Genomic DNA, 20078 nt, shown 5'->3' with positions numbered 1-20078 from the left:
AGGGACTAGATTTAACTTGTGAAATAAAATATTTATTCCATTGCCTTATGCAGATAAATACTTGAGAAGTGTTCTTGGTAATATGCTGAATAGTGGTGATCCATTGAGAAACAATCACCTTTCATGTCCGAGCACTGACTCTTTAGTAATAGAACACTTGGAGGTGTTTCTTTTTTGCTCTTGGGGTCTTAAAAACATATACCATCGAGGCCTCCCTGGTGGCACAGGGGTTAAAGCCTCAGTGCTATCAAGTTATCTCCAGCCACTGCGGCCCGAGTTCCATCCCTGGCCAGGGAGCTGACCCACAGGGCACAGCAGACAACTCCTATCTCCCCTCAGCAGTGGATTTCAGTAGATCTGCCTGTTCTGCTCCCACTCTGTCTTTGGTGAATCCTCTCACCCCCGCACTGCTGGCCTATACCCCGGTTCTTATATGCATAAATAAATAAAAATAAATCTTAAATCTATCTATCTATCTATCCCATTGGACATGGGGTAAATCCTGTGAGTTATCAGAGAGTTGAACAAAACTGAGGGGAATGGCAAGTGACTCCTGACTGATTTGCCAAGAAGATAGATTGTGTCTCAGAGACACAGTGATAGGATGTCATCGCGCGGCCCATGGTGTTCCTTTACGCCCACAAGTCTACTGTCCGCCCTTCAGCCAGCTCCTGGCTTGGGGATCGCCGCTGGGCAGAGAACATGTATGTGCTGTCCTCATGTGAGGACATGTGACTGTGGCGCCTCTAGGTTCCAGTCACCAAGCATTGGAGTTACTTCCTCAGCCAGCTCAGCTGCTGCAGACTCTGAGGCACAAACTTTTACAGTATTTGTCACAGGTGAAGACTGTGGAACTCACCCTGACTCATTTCCTCCATTCTGAGTTCCAGAATCTGGGCCTGGGAAGCTGGAAGAATGAGAGGGAAAGACGCTTCATTTTGGAAAAGGAAACATTTTCTTTCTTTTTTTTTAAGATTTATTTATTTATGCATATAAGTACTGGGGTGTAGGCCTGCGACGGGGGGGAGGTGAGAGGATTCACCAAAGAGAGTGGGAGCAAAATAGGCAGATCCTCTGAAATACACTGCAGGGGTTAAAGACACAGCGCTGTCGGGGTATCCCTAGCCGCTGCAGCACAAGTTTGATCCCCGGCTGGCCAGGGAGCAGCCCACGTGGCGCAGCAGACCTCTCCTGAAACACTTTGTTTCTCAATGACTGGATTAGATGGTGTGTTTGGTGGCAAGAGAAAGCCTAGAGTTATCCCTGTGTCTGTAATGTTAGTGAATTTCAAACGTCCACATTCATACTTTTTTCTTCCTTTTGCCTCTCTTCAGAAAAGCTGCTGAGCTGGCTGGCAATATGCCTATTTTGTCAGTCTTATATATTCTTCAGAAATCTTACTGATTGATAATGATTTCTTCAGCAGAAGTGGACTCACCCGGCTCCATGGTCTGGCTGCCTTGGGCTGTGGCTATTCTCACTTTTCACTGAGACTGACCTGGGCTTGGTCCATGTTTGCTCACCCCTTAGCAGGAAGCTCAGGGTCTCAAACCAGCGTCATTCTGCAGGGCGGGACTATTTCCCCTCATACCTGCTTTTTAATCGCTGTGCTTGAGTTTGCTGAGTTCCTGATCTCAGACTTCACTTCCTATTTTGGGCTCTGAATTTGCTTCTTGGACTCGATGACATGATTTTGCTTCTAGATTAATATTTAACCCTGCCACACCTTCCCAAATATAGCTTTACGCTCACCCTCTGGCTTCATTCCCTACCAGCTGCTGTGAGTAAATACCTTACTCAAGTCCTCCCAGGCTCTAGGACCCGCCCAAGCCTGGCCTGCTTCCTCATTATCCCCGTTGGGAAAAAAACCCTGGTCTTTGAAAGCCATTAACACTACCCTATCTGATAACACAAAATAGAACATGTTTCTTACTGAAAGTATATGACCCTGAGGGGTAAAAGTCTGAGTCATTTAAAAAAATTACTAGTTTTTGTTTTCTTTCCAGGGAAAGAACTATAAAAGGGTCAATTTATTTGCTATTAAAAAAAGAATAGAAAATCTTTCATACTATGTACTTTAAAAATATATCACTTTTGGGCCTCCCTGGTGGCGCAAGGGGTGAAGATGCAACCTATGAAACCATCTGCAGCCGCTGCAGCACGAGTTTGATCATCCGCCAGGGAGCAACCCACATGGCGCAGCAGACCTCTCCTGTCTCGCCCGCTGCTCCCCTCAGCGCCTGCTGCTCCCCTTAGCAGTGTATTTCAGTCAGTTTGCCTGTTCTGCTCCCCACTCTGTCTCTGATGAATCCTCTCACCCCTCACAACTCCGGCCTGTACCCCAGTTCCTGTATGTATAAATAAAGAAATCTTTAAAAATATATATCATTTTTGTTTTTTCAGAAGGCTGGTTAATGGCAATAGAAGGATGGAGACTGAGGCCTAGAAGCCAGGGAAGAGGTGGGTGGGGGCAGCCCCACCAGAGACAGGGCCCAGCCATAGGAGGTCAGCTAGAGGCCAGGAGCCACATCCTCATTGGGAAACTAACAAATCAACAGGTGCCAATAATTATTTTGTACACCAAACCTTTTTGGGGAAAGTATGATTTTAGATAGAGATAACAGGGGCCTGCTTGACTTTAGAGAAAATTTTCTAGATACATAATAGCTGTGAATAAAAATCTAAGTTTACAGTCAAATTGTTGTAATTAACAGCAGAGAAACATGTTTTTCCTAAAACAATTCTTTAGTCTCAATCACTTTTATTTTATTATTTTAAATTTTTTGTTATTTTTATCCAGGTGACATTGGTTTACATTATTGTTTGTGTATTGGAAGTGCAGGGTCTTCCCCTTCAGGTGTTGCTACCACACGGAACCCACCTCCAAGACACCTTAGCCCACCACTCAGATCACTGTGCCTCCTCCCCCCTTTCTCTTGTCCTTACTTCCCCTCTCCCTCTGGAAGCCTCATTTCTATAGTCAACGCTCCAGGGTTAGTTCTTAGTTTGGCCTTATCTGACCCTTTGTTTGATTTCTCTATGTTCTACACACAAGTGACACCATCTGGTGTTTGACTTATTTAGCTTATCATCATCCCCTCCAGCTCCATCCATATTGCTGCAAATGGCAAGAGTCTATCTTTTTTGAGAGCTGAGTAGTATTCCATCGTGTATATAGGCCCCATTTTCCTAACCCTCTCATATGTATTTGGGCTTCTAGGTTGTTTCCATAGCTTGGTTACTGTAAACAGTGCTGCAGTGAACATAGGAGTGCAGGTTTCCCTTCGAATCAGTGTTTTTGTGTTATTTGGGTAAATATGTAGGAGTGGAATTGCTCAGTCTTGTGGTAGATCTATTTTTAATCTTTTGAGAAACTGCCACCTTGTTATCCAGAGAGGCTGGACCAGTCTGCATTCCCACCAGCAGTGGAGGGGCTCCTTTTTCTGCACACCTTGGCTAGCACTTGTGAGCAGTTTCATTTTGAGCAGGCCCACCCCTAACATTTGTGGGACCCCGGGCAAGAGTGCAAACAGAGGTCCATATACTCTATGTCTTCATATTTAAAAGCGCTACATAAAGTTGACAAGTTGTTAAATAATATTTTGTCGGGCCTTCCTGATGGCACAGGGGTTAAAGTCTCGGTGCTATCAAGCTATCTGTCCTCAACCACAGCAGCACGAGTTCCGGCCAGGGAGCTACCCACAGGGAGCAGCAGACTTCTCCTGTCTCACCTGCGGCTCCCCTCAGCAGTGTGTTTGATCAGTCTGCCTGTTCTGCTCCCCACTCTGTCTCTGGTGAGTCCTCTCACCTTCCCCACACCTCTAGCCTACACCCCAGCTCTTGTATGCATAAATAAATTTAAAAAATAAATCTTTAAATAATATTTTGTCCCTCTATCTCAGCAAATTCTCATAAGAACTTGGAAGGTCAGGTCAAAGTTTATAATTATTGGATTTCTGTGGCCTGGACGTGGTGGTGTCTGGACCCTGGAAAGAGGTTCACTCAGGCCGTGGAAGCAGGCTCAGGACGTTTTGCGGGGGATCTCAGATGCCCAGGAGCCCAGAGGGTAGTCTCGAAGCGGGTCCCAGGCCCCAGATGTGTGTGTCTCCTGATCACATCGATGCCACATCCCTTGGGGAGGGAGGAGCCGGGGGGATGGGGGGCGTGGGGAGTACTGTGAGAGGAGGTGGGGACCCAGAGCCGCGAGGCCTTCGTGTGGACGTGAGGGCGGCATGATTTGTCCCTGGGACGCCCCTTATAACTCCTGCTCTACTGCTAACTCCTGTCCTTGTCTTTGCCTCTTTTCTATCCACTGTTTTCCCTCAGAATGCTCAGAGCCTGCCTGTCGTTCTGTTCAGATACTAGTTTTACTAAATAGGACACATGCATGGTGTCTTCCGTTATTTCTCTCTTTATTCCAATTCCCTCTACTAATTATCTGGGACCTTTCTTATTAGCAGAGTCACCCACAGGAGGCCTGTGAGGAGGAAAGAGCGTGGGTGGCAATAGTCTGGGCTGAGCTTGATGCTTTCTCCTCACCCAGGACGAGCCCTCAGACCCTCCTATTCTTGGGGTCTGTGGTGAATTCTTCCCCTTGGGGCTCAGGCCAGTGGCCCCAGAGACATCACACAGGGAGGGGGACACTGTGGCCACAGCTGGAGGAGCAGAAACACAAGAAGGACGGGGCCCCTGAGCAGACCATATTAAATGAAAGGAAAATGAAAAATGAATGTCAACAAACACCATCACCACTTAGGTATTTATTTGGTACATATATGGGGGGAGGAGGCGCACTGAGGCCCATGGGGTCCCTGTTGCACTCACAGTGGAAGGGCATTAAAGGGGGATATGTCTTTCGCCACCTTTCTGTGAAGGTGCCCCGAGCCCCTCCTTCACGGGAGGGCCCCCTGTTCTCTCCGGAGGTGGGGGTGCCTCCCCTTTCCGGTCACTGGCTGGCTTGCTGGAGGATGGCCTCACTGTCTCCACTGTCGCCTGCTGCTTTGCGCCGAGGGCCCCAAGGCGATAAACAGCTGCTTTCATTTTCCCCAGACACGGCTCCTCACGTGGGATGTTTGGGGTGCGCTGGGCCTTGCTGAGGATCTGGAGGCAGCGGAGAGCATTGCGCTGCCGTGATGCCAGGTCTGCTCGCCTCCTCTACAGAGGCCTCCTTTTCCTGGCCCCCTTCCACGGGCTTTTGTAGCTTCCTTATAGCACATTCATTAATGTGTCCTGCTAAGTTATGAATTATCTGTTCCAGTTCCCATTCTGAGACTCAGAAGTACCAAGAGAGACTTGTGGTGGGCCCACGTCCCTTTCCCAACTCTGTGAGGGGAGCAGGCAGTGGGAAAACATTTTTCCTTGCTATCGAATGACATCAGCTCCCTTAAAAGGCAGCAGCTATAGTCAGTTTGATTTTAAATAATATTCTTTTTCTCAATGTACACAGTGATTCCAAAGCAAATTATGGACTCTCTGAATTCCTTTAGTTCCTCAGGGCTCTGTAGTGCCAACCACATTAATAATAACAACAATAAAATGATAATAATACGTATTATTGTAGGTATATACTTAAGTATATAAAATATACTTATAATATTTTATTTACTATTATAATAATAAGCATTATTTGTATCGACTGTACATAACTTTCTCTTCAAGGATGACTGAAATATTTCAAGCAGAAATAATATGAGCACGATTTTATTTTAGGTAGGACATGAAAGGTAGTAGTGTTACAGGGCGGAGAGAGAGGCATTTCAGAACTCCCAAACTTGCCCGCTCTGAATAGGTTTTACCATCTGTTGCCCTAAGACAAAACATATTCTAGTGCGTCAGAACCTTATTTATTTATTTATTTTTAATGAATGAATTAATTTTTTTAAAAGATTATTTATACAAGCCCTGGGTACAGTCAGAAGCGCAGGAGGGTGAAAGAATTCACCAGGGCCAGAGTGGGGAACAGAGCAGGCAGACCCACGAAATACACTGCTGAGGGGAGCAGTGGGCATGGCAGGAGAAGTCTGTTGCGCCATGTAGGACCCTCCAGGCGGCTGGGGATCGAACTGGCACTACAGAGGCTGCGGGCAGCCTCGCAGCCCAGCGCTCAACCGCTGTGCCACCAGGGGAGGCCCCAGTGGGTCAGAACTTTATTTATTTATTTATTTATTTATTATAGAGGCATGTTTTTTTTTTATTTATTTGTTTCTTTGTTTGTTTGGTTGGTTATACATGCACTGGGTACAGTCAGAAGCGCGGGAGGGTGAGAGAATTCACCAGAGCCAGAGCGGGGAGCAGGCAGAAGGACCGAAGGACACTGCTGAGGGGAGCAGCGGGCGGCAGGAGAGGTCTGCGCGCCATGTGGGACCCTCCTCTGGTGGCCGGGGAGCAGCCGGGGATCGAACCGACGTCGCAGAGGCTGCGGACAGCTTCGCAACCCAGCGCTCAACCGCTGCGCCACCGTGGAGGCCCTGGGTCAGAACTTTAATGGAAAGGAACTTTAAGACAATTAGTGTGCAATACAGAAAAGGGGAAGAATGGGGAAGAAAATAGTTTTTAAATCAAGCAGAGTTCCCCATCTCCTCATGGGTAAATGCCCAGCCAAACAGGGTTGGCCCAAAGAGGGGCCTGAAAGCCGCCACAGTCTAAAGCACCTTCTGGCGGGGACCCATGGAAAAAAGCCTGAAACAGTCAGATAGGTCTGGGAGGAAAAGAGCAAAATGAAAATTAAGATAAAAGCTGCCACTGTTACCTCCCCACGGGTCTCTCACCCACCTCTGTGTCAACCAGGCCAGGATCAAGAAGCAAGAGCAGCTTCTTTGCACGTCTCTGCTCCACGTGCCTCCTCCAGGTCTCCTGGCTCTCCAGCCTGCTTCCTTCCTTCCCTAGTCTCCTCTCCAGCTTCTCTTCCTCCCTGCTCAGGGAACCCTCCTTTGGTGGGGCAGGGAACCTGGAATCTCCCCTTTTCTTGGGGGCCACTCTCTTACAGTAGGAGAAGAGAGAGATGACAGAGACCCATTGTGGAGTTATTTTATAATAGTGGCGCTCAGAGGCAGTGAGCGAGGATTGTGGCAGTGAGGGTTGGGAGAAAGGAATACACGCCGTGACTCGAAGCGGAGGCACATCCAATGGATTCAGATGTAAAGAAAACTAGCCTAGGTATAGGCAGGGGCAGGACTGGGGAGTGTGTGGTGTAACCTGATGGGAGCTCAAGTCCAGCAAGGGACGGGGCTGGGGGTCCCCCCAGGAGTAGACCAGAGCGATACCAGCTCGCTGGACGAGGCCTCACTGCTAAGAGGCAGTCACCACGCTCTCCTGCTGATGACAGACGCGGTCTGCTGAGAAGGGTCTGAAAACACGTTTGTCCTCAGCAGGAGAGGAGGAGGAGCCGGATGATGGAAAGGCAAGTCTTCTCAGAGAAGTCTTGTAGGAAGAAGGAACTCAGTGCCCCACCGGGTGTCTGGGCCAGAAGCAGCAGCTCTCTGGGGCGTGGCTGCCTGCGGTCCTGGCCGCTCTGGCCTGCAAGTGTGTCTTCTGTGTGAGGTGCAAGACATGTGTCAAGCAGAGAGGGAACTGGACTCCAGTGCCTAGTCTTGCTCGTGCAAACTGAAGGGCAGTGCATGTAACTGTGCAAACCTTACACACAGAGGGTGTTTAAAAATAACAAGAGAGTCACCCAACTGTGTCAATCTCCATTTTGTTGGGCCTTTGGTGCTGTCGAGGCCGTGGACCAGGAAGCCAGCGGCCTGAAACTGTGGGGAGCTTATTGGCAAGAGCGGAGCTGCCCTTGTGAATGACCTCAGGCCCCGGGGAGGAGCAAAGGGCCTGAAACCACTCTCTGGCACAGACTGAGGTGTTTCTGACAGGCACCGGTAACCTTCTTCTACCAGCTATCACTCAGCCCCTAGTCTTCCTGCCTCTCTTACCAAGCTGGCGCCTGCTTTCCACATGTCCCTCGGTTCAGGCACTTTTCTCCTGCTGTTCCTGGGGCGCTCAGTCAGTCGCACCCCTCTCTAGTGCCTGGTGTTGCTCTACTGATGTCTTCAGACCTTGGGGTTTCATCTCTTCTTAGACTAGGAAGGTTCTCCAACACACTAGGTTAAGTGTAACCCAAGGCAACTAAGGTGACGCTTCGCACACCAGATTTTTTTCCAACTGAAAAAACCAGCAACTGTGTCCTTTCCTCTGAGGCTCTGATCTGCAGGGTGGGGTAATGTGGGAACAGCCCAATGCTAAGCAGGGGGTGCCTGGAAAGCGAGTCAGGGGCCATCAGTGGGTGAAGTTCTAGTGGATGCCCGTTAGAGGAAGCCACTCAGCCCTGAAGCTCTACAGGGCAGGAGAAGCAGCATTTATTTATCATTTAGAAAACATTCTGAGGGTGCAGTTTCTGGAGAGTCCTCTATTAAAAAAGGGGAGTTTAGTGCCGGCTTCTGTTCCCTGAATGCCTGGGCTTGGCCTGCCTCCAGTACTGACCTAGTCAGGGGACACGGTGACTTAGTCACTCCATTTCCTGGCCTCTGCCCATTGTCTCAGTCATGTGTTGGCAGTGTGATTATTTGCTTTTCCTCCAAGCCTGAGGGTGTGTCGCCTGCAGAGATGAAACTGACCCACTAGCTGGCATTCCATTTAGGTAAGGTAGCACCTGTCTCTTCAAAGCCTGAGGAACTGGCTTCTCTTCCTTACCTATCTACTGTGAGGACTCCATGGCCTCACCAGCCTGTTCTTACATCCTCAGGGGATTCGTCAGGACCAGAGAGGAACATGCCCAATCTTGCCAAGTGCCCTTTAATGTCCTAACTTAGCTCTCCTGGGAACAAGCACTTGCAATAGTCGAGAGCTGATAAGTCCTATTTATAATAAATTCCCTCCAGTGATCCCTAGTGTTCCCAGTGCCTGGAGGCGAGGGTTTCTATTCAGGGGTTCCCTTAGACTAACCCTAGGAATTCTTTAGGGACAATGTGTCACTGAACTCTCTTGCTGTTTCATTACTCCTAGATGTTTTTCATGAACTGATTAAATGGTTTATTTATGAGCAAATACTTGTAAAAACTAACACTTCAAGGCAATTTTTTAGATTTGAATTGATTGGCAAAGACATTTATAGTTAGGAATTTATATAGCAAGTCTTTAAAAGGGGATGACACAGGTTGGATCTCAAACTCTGGGGAGAAACATTAAGACAGAAGAAACTGGACAGGGCTGCGGAAGCTCTTCCTGGCTTGCTGGGCTGACTGCACATCTCTTCCTGGCTCCCTGTTTGTGACATCACATGGGTAGCATGAAATCATCAGCGGGGAGAAATATTTATACCATGAAAATTGGTAAATGCCACAAATCAGGCCTTTTTCTTCCTGGAGAGCTGGTTGTTAATATTCACTAGCACACCTATGGTGGTAAAAGAAGTAAAACACAGGGCCTCCCTGTTGGCGCAAGGGGTTAAGCACAGCACTGTGAAGCTATCTGCAGTCTCTGTAGCACGAGTTCGATCCCTGGCCAGCCAGGGAGCTACCCACATGGCGCAACAGACCTCTCCTGACTGTCCCGCTGCTCCCCTCAGCAGTATATTTCAGTCAGAACAGAACAGTCTGTTCTATTCCCTACTCTGTCTCTGGTGAATCCTCTCACCCAACTGGGCCTGTACCCCAGTTCTTGCATGCATAAATAAATAAATCTTAAAAAAAAAAGAAGTAAACATTAATGCAGAGAAGGAAATTAGCAAGTCACATTTGGAGTTATGGCCAGACTGGGTCAGGCTGACTAGTATCTTACTGGGGAGATTAAGGAAAATTTGACTATTCTATAGCTATCGAGGAACTGTTAACGATTTTTTAATCAGTCGAGATGTTTTTGGATACAAGTAATAGAAAAACTAAATTCAAAATGTCTTAAACATAAGGAAGAGGTATTATCTCATATGGTAAGAATTTTAAGAAGATTCACTCAGGTGCCAATTCAGCAATTCACCCAGGACCCAGATTCTTTTCATCTTTTTGCTCTGCCATCCTTCTTTGCATGTCTACTTGTTCTCAATCCAGAACAGCAGTTCCAAATCCAGGAACATTCAACAGTGGGAAAAATCATTTCTTCTTTCTCTTTGTCTTTCTGTAAGAGCAAGGAAATCTAGTAGATTTCCTTGAATCTCACACTGGTTAGAACTTTATCACATGCTTAACCCAAGTACTGTCAAGGGGGAAAGACCCCCATGATTGGCTTAGATCCATCTCTAAGATCCATTTCACCCATCTCCCTCCCACTCAGCCACCACCCCTTCACTGGAGCCAATTCCCTTGAAGTCCACACCAGGTGGAGAAGGAAGCCTACTTGGACACAGTCAGGATTCTATAAGCAAGGAGGAAGAAGGGGGGTAGACATTGGTTAAGTAACCACCTGCTGCTGCAGCTTTTTTTTTTTTTTAAAGATTTATTTATTTATGCATACAAGAACTGCGGTATAAGCCAGAGGTGCGGGGGATGAGAGGATTCCCCAGAAAGAGAGGTGAGCAGAACAGGTGGATCTACTGAAACACGCTGCTGAGGGGAACTGCAGGCAAGACAGGAGAGGGCTGCTGCGCCATGTGGGTCAACTCTCTGGCTGGCCTGGGATCAAACTCTAATGCTGCAGTGGCTGGTGATATAGCTGTATAGCGCTGTCTATAACCCCTGTGCCACTAGGGAGTCCCCTGCTACAGCTTTTGAATAGAGAGAACATATCAGAGAAATATTTTGGGAGGCATCATCTGCAAAGGTATTGAGCTGACAGAGGCCCTGAGAATAGAGACCCAGTTAGTATTAGAAAGGTCTGACATGTGCTATGCAAACAATGGTTCTCAACTGCCCGTTCATTCATTAGTTTACTCAACAAAATTTAATGAGTGACTGCCAGGGTCAGGCACTATGCTAGGTAAACTTATAGAGCCTCACAATCTAATGAATGAAGCAAATGTCAATCTACAAGCAAATCCAAATTTATGACATGGATAAATGTTTTGAAGGAACTCTGGATTTGTTTTCTTCTTTAAAAAATTTTGTCTTTCTAATTTTTTTAAAATCAAGGTAAAATTCACATACAACAATATATACATATCTTAAATATATAATTTCATGTACGTGTGTAATAGTTACTCCTGTCTGGATATATAACACTTCATCATCTCAAGAAGCGCCCTCATGCCCCCTTCTATTCATCCCTTACCTCCCCCAACAGGCAACCATGGTTCTGATTTCTAGCATCAAGATTGCTTTTTTTATTCTCAAATTTCATATAAGTTAAATTTAAATTTCATATAAATTTGCTCAACAAATTGATTTTGAAATTTATCCACTTATACATTTAAAAAAATTATATTTCATTGTTTGAACAATGTCTTTGTCTTTTTTTCTGTTGGTAGACACTGAACTATTTCTAGGTTGGGCCAATGGATGAATAAAACTGTTGTGAACATTCATGTGTGAGCATTTTGTGGACACATGTTTTCATTTCTATTGGGTAAATATCTAGGAGTGGAATTGCTGGGTCATGGGGGGAGAAATGTATTTAATTTTATAAGAATTGTAGTTGGCCTTCCTGGTGGCACAAGGGGTTGAGTCTCAGCACTATGAAGCTATCGGCAGCCACTGCAGCGCGAGTTCAATCCTGGTCAGGGAGCTGAGCCACATGGCGCAGCAGACCTCTCTTGTCTCCCTGCTGTTCCCTTCAGCAGTGTATTTCATTAGATCTGCCTGTTCTGCTCCCCACTCTGTCTCTGGTGAATTCTCTCACCCCCTGCACCTCTGGCCTACACCCTAGCTCTTGTATGCATAAATAAATAAATATTAAAAAAAAGAACTATAGATATTTTAAAAGTATGCAGATTCATGGTCCTCACTCCCAAGAGCTCTGAGTTAGTCTAAGATTCTTATGGTACACAGTAAGTAATTTCAAAAAGTCCACAGAACCTTTGGTCCAAATTATAGTGGTGGTTGCAGAAAGGAAGTTATTTTAGCTTGGTTTTCTTCTCCACCATAAAAGCATATAAATGCAAACAATTGATTTTTTTGGTAAGCTGCAAAACAGCTTTCTCTGAACATTTCCCCTTCTCTATTCACTAGCCCCAGTGATGAAATAGTCTTTCCTTTAATTTCTCTGGTGAAATGAAAGTTGTTTTTTTCTGTTCTTGCTTAAAGTGAAAGTTCAGGAGCTCTTTGGAACAGCACTTGGAATTGCTAAGATGGTAAACAAAAACCAGCCTGTAGGGTGAAAGAGAACTTGGGACTGAGATGTGGAGAAGGTGTATAGAGGCCCTGAGTGTGCTGGTTGGGTTTTCTCTGCAGCTTTTACTTTCTTTCCTTACTATTCTTCCACCTGGCAGCAAAAAATCATCAGCTGTGTTCTGGTTGCCGACAACTACATTGGACAGCTGCTTCTAAGCGGCCAGCACAGTGTCAGCCTGAGCGGCTGGCTGCGCATGGTGAGAGAACGGGACCCGGTTTTTAGGCAGAGAAACTGACACATGGAATAGGAAGGGAGTCACTTCATGGATTAGCGGCTGGCTGAGCTGGGACCAGGACACAGGTGGCCTGGCGTGCAGCCTGGTTGGCCACACTGGTGTCCACACAGCCTGGTTGACCCCAAACAAGCAACCCATTGAGCAATTTCACAAACAACAATGAATGATGGATGGTGGAATGAGAAGCAGGCACAAAGCAACTGCAGCCCCATCACTTCCTAGGCCCTGAATTTCCAGGCAAGCCTGTAAAGTGTGCTCACTTAAATGAGTTTGATCAGCAGATTGACCCAGCTTTCAAATTTGCAAACTTTTTGTGGTCACTGCCAAAAGTCACAGTCTGCCTTGTCTGACGGTGAAGAATGCTTCTGAACTCCATGCCCAGTCCTAAGATGTCTGGGGTAGTAAAGCGAAGACTTGAAAGACACAGTTCACAAATGGGTATAAACTGTTTCTGGGAGGGTCTGGTGGAACAAGTCAGCGTTAGATTTTCAAAGCTCTTCATCTGTGGCTCTGCCTGCCTACGTCCAGTTTAGTCAGCAAGGACCACAGTTCTATTAGAATCAACTTATGTGACAAGGATCAGCCTATTCTCCTCAAATCTGCCACTGAACAGTAGCCAAAATGTGTGGCCTCCACATGCATGAAGCCCAGGCTAAACCATTCCACTTGCCAGCCTGTACTGTTGGTGCCAGCCCCCTGCAAGGCACTCTGACTAGCTCTGCCTTGGTATGGTTCTAGGCTCAGCCCTAAATCTTCCAACTCTACACCCAGGGTAGCCCCCAAGAGGGAGAGCTGTCTAGGAAGTGTCCTATTTCAGGTGTCGATTTTCTAGTCTTGAGCTGCATAATTCTGAACGCCTCTGTGCTACAACTGTGGCCATTAGAAAGTGAGGACTTAGAAAGTAGTAAGGGGACAGAAAAGCAGACTGTGATATTTGTTTTTAAATGGTGCTATTGGGCACAATGCAGACGTTTTAAATATGCGGACCAAGGGCCCCGGTGTTAGGACTCTGAATTAAAATTTAGAACTTCTTCTGCAGACCACAGCAGAGGCTTAGTGCCATTTTGTGTTGGTGGTAAGAGGCATTTATGAAATGGCTCTTCTTTCTTCAAAACAGTCCCAGATAGCCGTCTCATGTTTATTTATTCCTTCAACGAATATGGAAGTTTTGCCGTGTGCCAGGCACAGCTTATTTTCTCATTATCACGGCTGATGGCAACTCACCATCAACTGCCTTATATCACAGTTTTACGTATTTTACTAAAGTGGAAGATCTTGGATGCCTGGAATGACGTCGTGTTCACTTTCGTGTTTCTAACAGTGCCCTGCACGCGGTGGGGACCGGTTCTATCTGGTGCGTTGTGCTGTTAGGCTACCGAAAGGCACGGCCAAGACTAGGTTCTGTGTAAACTTTCGGGGTCGCTCTAAGTCTTGGGCTCGCGTGTCCACGGGGCAGGCTTGCGGCGCCAGTCCACGAATACCGCGTGTTCACAGCGGAGTGTGCGGGTCGGTGAGGGACGGAGGGCGCGTCCAGGGTGCGGGCCGGTCTGGAGGCGCCGGTCCCTCTCCCGGGGCAGCCCCCGGCCTGCCCGGGGCAACTAGAGTTTCTGCCTCCCGCCGAGGTCTCTTCACGCTCGGCCCCTCCCGCGAGCCGCCCCGCCCTCTGGCTTCTTCCCACACGGCCGGAGCCCACAGACTCTGCTCAGCCTCAAGCGTCCAGGCCGGGCCCTCCCGGTCTCGCGCCCCAGCTCTGGAGCCCGCGGCCCGCGCGCGGCCGCCGCCAACCGCCCGCGAGCGGCGCTCAGGGCGGGGCGGCGACGGGGCGGGGCGGGGCGGGGCGGGGCGCCAGAGGCCCGGGGGCGGCCTGGGTGTCACCAGCAACCCGCTCCGGCCGGAAACTGGCGCTTGTTTCCGGCCGGGCGGCCGCGAGCCACCGACCCAGAACCGGCCGCCGGAGTCGAGCGGCCGCCGAGCGTGGAGCGGGCGGGAGCCGCCGGGGAGGCCAGTCCGGTCCGTCCCGCCCGGCCCAGCTCCCGGTCCCGCGCGGAGCAGCCGCGGCGGTCGCGGCCCCCAGCGCCGCCTCCGCCTCCGTCGTCGTCGGGGGAGGGGCCGGCCGGACCCGGGGGTCAAGCCGAGGAATGAGGAGAGGCGGCCGGGCCCCGCGCTGCGCCCCCGCCTAGGGCCTGGCCCGGGAGCCGCGAGGGTAACGGACCCCTGCCCCCCCGCCGCCCCGCGCACCCCCAGACTCCGGGCCTCTGCGCCCCGCCGTCCCCCCGCTGCGCCCCCCGCGGCCCCTCGCGGCGGGTCTGCCCTGACGCCCCCGCCCGCCGCCCCCACCCCCTCACCTGCGGCCGCGGCCCCCGCCCCGCCCCCAGCGCGCCCCTCGGCCCCCCGCCCCCCAGCTCCCCCCGGCCCCCGGCGCGCCCCCCGGCCCTCAGCGCGCCCCCCCAGCCGCGCTGGCCACTTCGGACGGCCCCGCCCGGGCGGGAGCCCTGGGGAGGGTGGCGTGGGCCGGGGTGCCGAGGAGCGCGGGCTGCCCGCGGGGTGAAGTTTAGCGTCTCCGCGTAGAAGGAGAAGGAGAGTGAGCTCGGGGGCCCCCGTCGAGGCCGAGGTGAGGCGCGTCCAGCCGGGGGCCGAGGAGGCGTGCGCGCGAGGCCGCGGGGAGGGAGATGGCGGCGGGGCGCTGGGTCGGGGGCAGGAGCTTGAACTTTAGAAAAAAGAAAAGTTGCCGTGAACGGATGGAAACTTCAGAGGCGATGAGTAAGCGGGGGCCGCGCGAGCGCAGAGCCTGGGTTAGCGGCGCGGCGCGCTCGCGGGGACAGGGGTTTGTTTACTGGGCCGGCGTATTTTTAGCCCGTCGGGCTCGCGGGGACCAGCGCCGCGGGTCTCGCCTCCTCGCCCCCGCCCCCGCAGAGGCGGCCTGTCCGCGGGACCTAGGTGGCTCCTCTGAGCACAGGGCAGATGGAGAAATTGAGTCGAGAGAAGAGGATCGGTGCAATTTCATGTGCGAGATTGTCCCCGAGCTCTTCGGGGGAGTTTTCATGACTGGAAAGGCAGAAATTAGCAAGACTGACTCTCAGTTTTCTTATCTTGTTATAAGTATGCCCTGTTGAAAATCGTTCGCTGGAAATTTTTTCAAGCTTTGGCTTCTCATACTTGGGAGAGCTTGGAAGAGGCTGCATCCCTTTGTCTTTTAGAACCTGTTTCTTAGGTGGGAAAAGGATCAAGTGAAGAAAAGAGGTAGTGAGCGGTAAGGCTGTTTATTCCACGAAGAGAGCTAATCCCAAGTCTTTCAGAAGCATTTTTATGCTGTTTAACTTGAAAGACGTTAAGAAAATGTCCTTCCTAGTAAAAGAGATTGTATTCCTGATGGGATGGAGAAAACTGCAGGGACTTTTGCAGGGTGGCTAGGGAGAATTAGACTTGTGATTAAACATTTGCTGTGCATAATTTACCAATGAATCCATTATAAGCAAACAATTATGCTCATTGTCCTCATTGTTTTTCTGAGCAGTTCTCTTGAAGTCTAGTAACCATCCTTCTGTGTTAGACTATTGATATTTTGAAGGCTGAACAGAACTGTAAAATGAGTGAAATTGAAGTTGTTCCTCTGGAGGCTGACTACCAGCCTGTTCTAGTTTCCACTAGCTGCTCATCATGCGCACCGCCCAGAGTAAGTGGCCAGTTACTATGTACTTAGAGATTGCAAATGAATCCAAATGTTAGCTCATGCTAGAAATAATTGAGATGGTAAATATGTTGAAAAGATATTCCAAAATTAAAATAGATTATTTTTCGATTTTTTTCCATTTCAGATTATCAGCGCCTTTCTGCTGGTAATTATCCATTGGCATGAATAATTTAGAAATGAGCCAATATCTACTTGGACACTGTACACTCAAGCAGGAAAGAAAGATGGAAGACAGTCCCCCAATTTTTACTGATTTTGTTGTTGTTGCCTGATTCGACTTACCCATTTCATTTAATGCCAAAGACTTCGTGTATAAAAAACCATGTAAACCGTTGCCAGATAAAGGGCTGTCTGCTGACTGTATAGTGCAGGCTGACCAGTGGTGGAAGCTGATAGTTGGACTTGGAGTTATGTTGCCAGCAACTTGGAAAATTTCCTGAAGCTTTATTTTCCTAATTATTTCTTGGTGGAGGAGGGTAGGAGGGGATCCCTATTGAAAAAAGGTTTAATTTGGAGGGCAAAAATCTTATCACAGCTCTTCCAGAGTCTGTTGTTTTGTGAGTTCATTGGTTTCAATATTAGTGCTATCCGGTAAATTCTGTTTGTATCTGTTTGTACTGAAATATGAGTTTGTATTGAACAACTTCCCGTAGCTGAACTATATACATTATTGGGAGAAAAGTTGGGAATTAAGGGGGCTGAATAAACCCAAGAATAAGTGTAGGGCACCCAGCACTATTCTCAGTTCTTAGAAAACTTTGGAATTTTGCAATTCAATATATGTAACTGCGTACGATGGGGTAACTTAATATTAAAAATATATGTTCAAACTATTATGGGTGCACTGAGTGCCTCTTGTTTTAGAGCTCCTAATTGTCTCAAGCTTGCTAAGGATGCTGGCAGGGGACACTATATGGGAGCACCCCTTCTTTTTACCCCAAACGTTCTTCCCATCGAAGGATAAATCCTGAAAGAGTGCTTCGAAATGTGACTTTAGCAGTATCTTTGGGAACTTGGGGACTGTGGCATCTTCTCGACATCCCTTGATAAATGCAGATAATGAAAATCTGTGTAGCTGTGATCTAGATGCAGGGCAGTTTTGTCTTGAATGCCTGAATTCAGTTGCCTTTTTTTAAATATAGGGGAATTGATTTTTTTTTTTTTAAGTAAGAAATCCCTGCTGAGTGATGATTGAACGCTCTTGTGGATAAAGCAGACTCCAGGCTCCAGTGACAGGCTTTGGGGGCCATATAAAAGATTCAGAGACAGGTGTCCTTGCCCTTGGGACAGGGGTGGGGTTGGAGAAAGGTGGTATATAAATGACCAGGCTTATTATAAGCTTTGACATTTAGAAAGCAATATAAAAAGCCAACTTTGGTGTGCTAAAAATGGAGTATATACAGGCTAGAAAACTTGAAGTAACAGGGTAAGAATCAGTAAGATAAATTACTGGTTTCTAAGTAAAACTTGAAATGGACTTGGGAGACCGGATCAGAGGGATGGGCTGTGGAGTAGATGGACCTTCGTTAAAATCTCAGTCTTTTTGCTCTGTGACCTTGGACAGTTTACTTCTCCATCCTAACCTATAAACTGGGAACATTTAAGCAAATGAAATAGTTATTCTATATTAGGAGTGTAAGAAAGATCTTCTGGGCAGAGAGTATAGAATGTGCAGTGTGCAGTGATGGTATGAATGACTAAGTTGTGTTTGTGGGGGGAATAAATGCGTGTGACTGGAGAGAATGTGGTTTGGTCAACTCCTGGGTAGAGCAGGCAAGAGGGTGGAGGGGACTCAGAGGCCAGACTCTGTTGGGTGTTGATAGAAGTGTCAATAGAGTCATTGTAGGTCCTTGAACAAAGGATGGATTTAATGAGGAGCCTGGAGCCCTCTGGTCCAGGAACTCAGGATGAGGAGTCAGGCAGGCACCAACACATTGCGATTCTCCTGCTTCTTTTCTGGACAGTCCTGGCCTAAGGAGTCAGCCAGGAGACAGGATTCCTTGTAGATGCTTTTGTGTCCGCACACCTTATCCTCTGTGTCGACCTCAGCTTGTGCCTATCTTGTGTTTTCTGCCCTGTGGGAGAGTCTCAGCGCTATCGCTGGATCCATCTAAAGAGCTAATGGTGAGGACAGTGTCGTCTTTCGGTTACCTCTGCGTCGTGGGGAGCACCCGTGTAGGTACTTAGGGACTTAGGAAGACAGTTCTTGGTTTGAAAGTGCATTATTTTTAAAACCAGATTAATTTTAGTGTTCAGGGGTCAAAAATGATGATGTTGAAATCAGTTTGTATTTCTAAACCTGTATTACCTGATAGTCTTGGGTTAAAGATTTTGCTTTAACAATCCATAAAAATGAATAACCCATTTGTGGAAACTAAGTGAGTATGTTGTAAAGACCAAGTTCTTCACGAGAATGGACTCCAGCTCCGCCTCAGCCTGCCTGGGAAAGACGGGGATTGTAGGTCATAGCCTGGTGGGTCTTCACTCACGGCATCTTGGCCATCTGGGAGATTCCTAGTGTGTCACGTTGTCTGAGATCTAAGCTTTTCCAAAGGATTTAGGCTTTGTAGAGGCTCTTCCAAATAGCAGCTCCGCTAAAAAAAACCTGTCAGGTTTTTCCTCATGTTTGAAAATATGGCCTATTAAAATAAAAGGTAAGGGGAGAAGTATCCATATTTAACAAGTTGACAAAGCGGTCATCTCTCAGCCTTGCTCTTTCTGTTGACTTGCCTGCTTTCATCCCTGCCTACTCCCACCTTCTCATAATCACTACCAAAGTATGTGCTTGTGATGTCATGAACACAGGATTATTATTTATCTAGTATGTCAGGAGACTGTGGTATTTCTGAGCTGGAAATCAGAGGTAGAAAAGCTCAGAATCTTAATCTGTATAAATTTCATTGAGAATTATTTTCAACTGTCTTTTTAGGATTATGCCTTATTTTCAATTGTGTTTTTTAGGATTATGCCCTTTATTTCCTCTAAGAAATAGTTTTGGGACCTCTTGTCAGTTTAGTCTCTGTTAGGTACTGTTGGAAGATTAGGGAAAATGGTAATTCTGTGCCCTTGAAGAATTTACAGTCCAGTTGGGAATAAGGGGGATAGGAAGGAAGGAATACCTTTTGAGCCAGACAATTAAAATTGTAAAATGTAAAAGTATATTATCAGTTGCATAATGTAGACCTCATCCTGGAGGTATTTCAGAAGAAGAGCACTCAGGTAGAATGAATGATGACACAGAGGAATGGAGCTTATCCCAGATCTTAAATAAAATGGTTTCAGAAATAAGGGATAAGCAGATAGCAAAAAGAAAAAAAAAAAAAAAGAAGAAAAAAGGCCTCTCATTTTGGAGTTGATAGGGGTCACGCAAGGCCTGGAAGCAGTCCTGTTCTTGGGATGTCCTTGGCAATGGCGAGGCTGACCCCAGCAGCAGTGAGTAGTAACTGTTACAGGGAGTGGAGGAGGGCGGGCAGGTCACTTTGGAGTGCTGCTTGTAAGGGGTCTTAAGAGCCAGGTTTATAGGTTGAGGTTTTAAATGATAAAAAGTAGTGAACCACTGAGGATTTTTTATTAGGACAGTGCTGTGATGATAGTAGGAAACAGGTTGGCTTAGAGGGAAGGGAGATTGACACCTGGATGTGTGAGGTGGTGAGGCCTGAACTGGAGCTGTGGAGAGTGGGATAAGGAGAGGAAAGAGGGGAAGAGACTGTGAAGGAAATCTTGGAGGACGGGACATGGAAGATAAGGAGAGTGAGTGATCAATGAAGTGTGACTCTAACATTTTAAAGCTGGGCTTCCGAGACATTTGACTAAGACAAGATGTTAGGAAAGTTTCATAGCTTTTTAAGGGGAATGCGATGAATTCAGTTTTAGATGTACTGGGTTTCTAGTGGCAGAGAACATCCT

Source organism: Talpa europaea (genome assembly GCF_964194135.1).
Source record: "Talpa europaea genome assembly, chromosome: 9".
In the NCBI taxonomy this organism is placed as follows: Eukaryota; Metazoa; Chordata; class Mammalia; order Eulipotyphla; family Talpidae; genus Talpa; species Talpa europaea.
The sequence above is the reverse complement of the archived record's forward strand: the minus strand, read 5'-3'. Positions refer to the sequence as shown.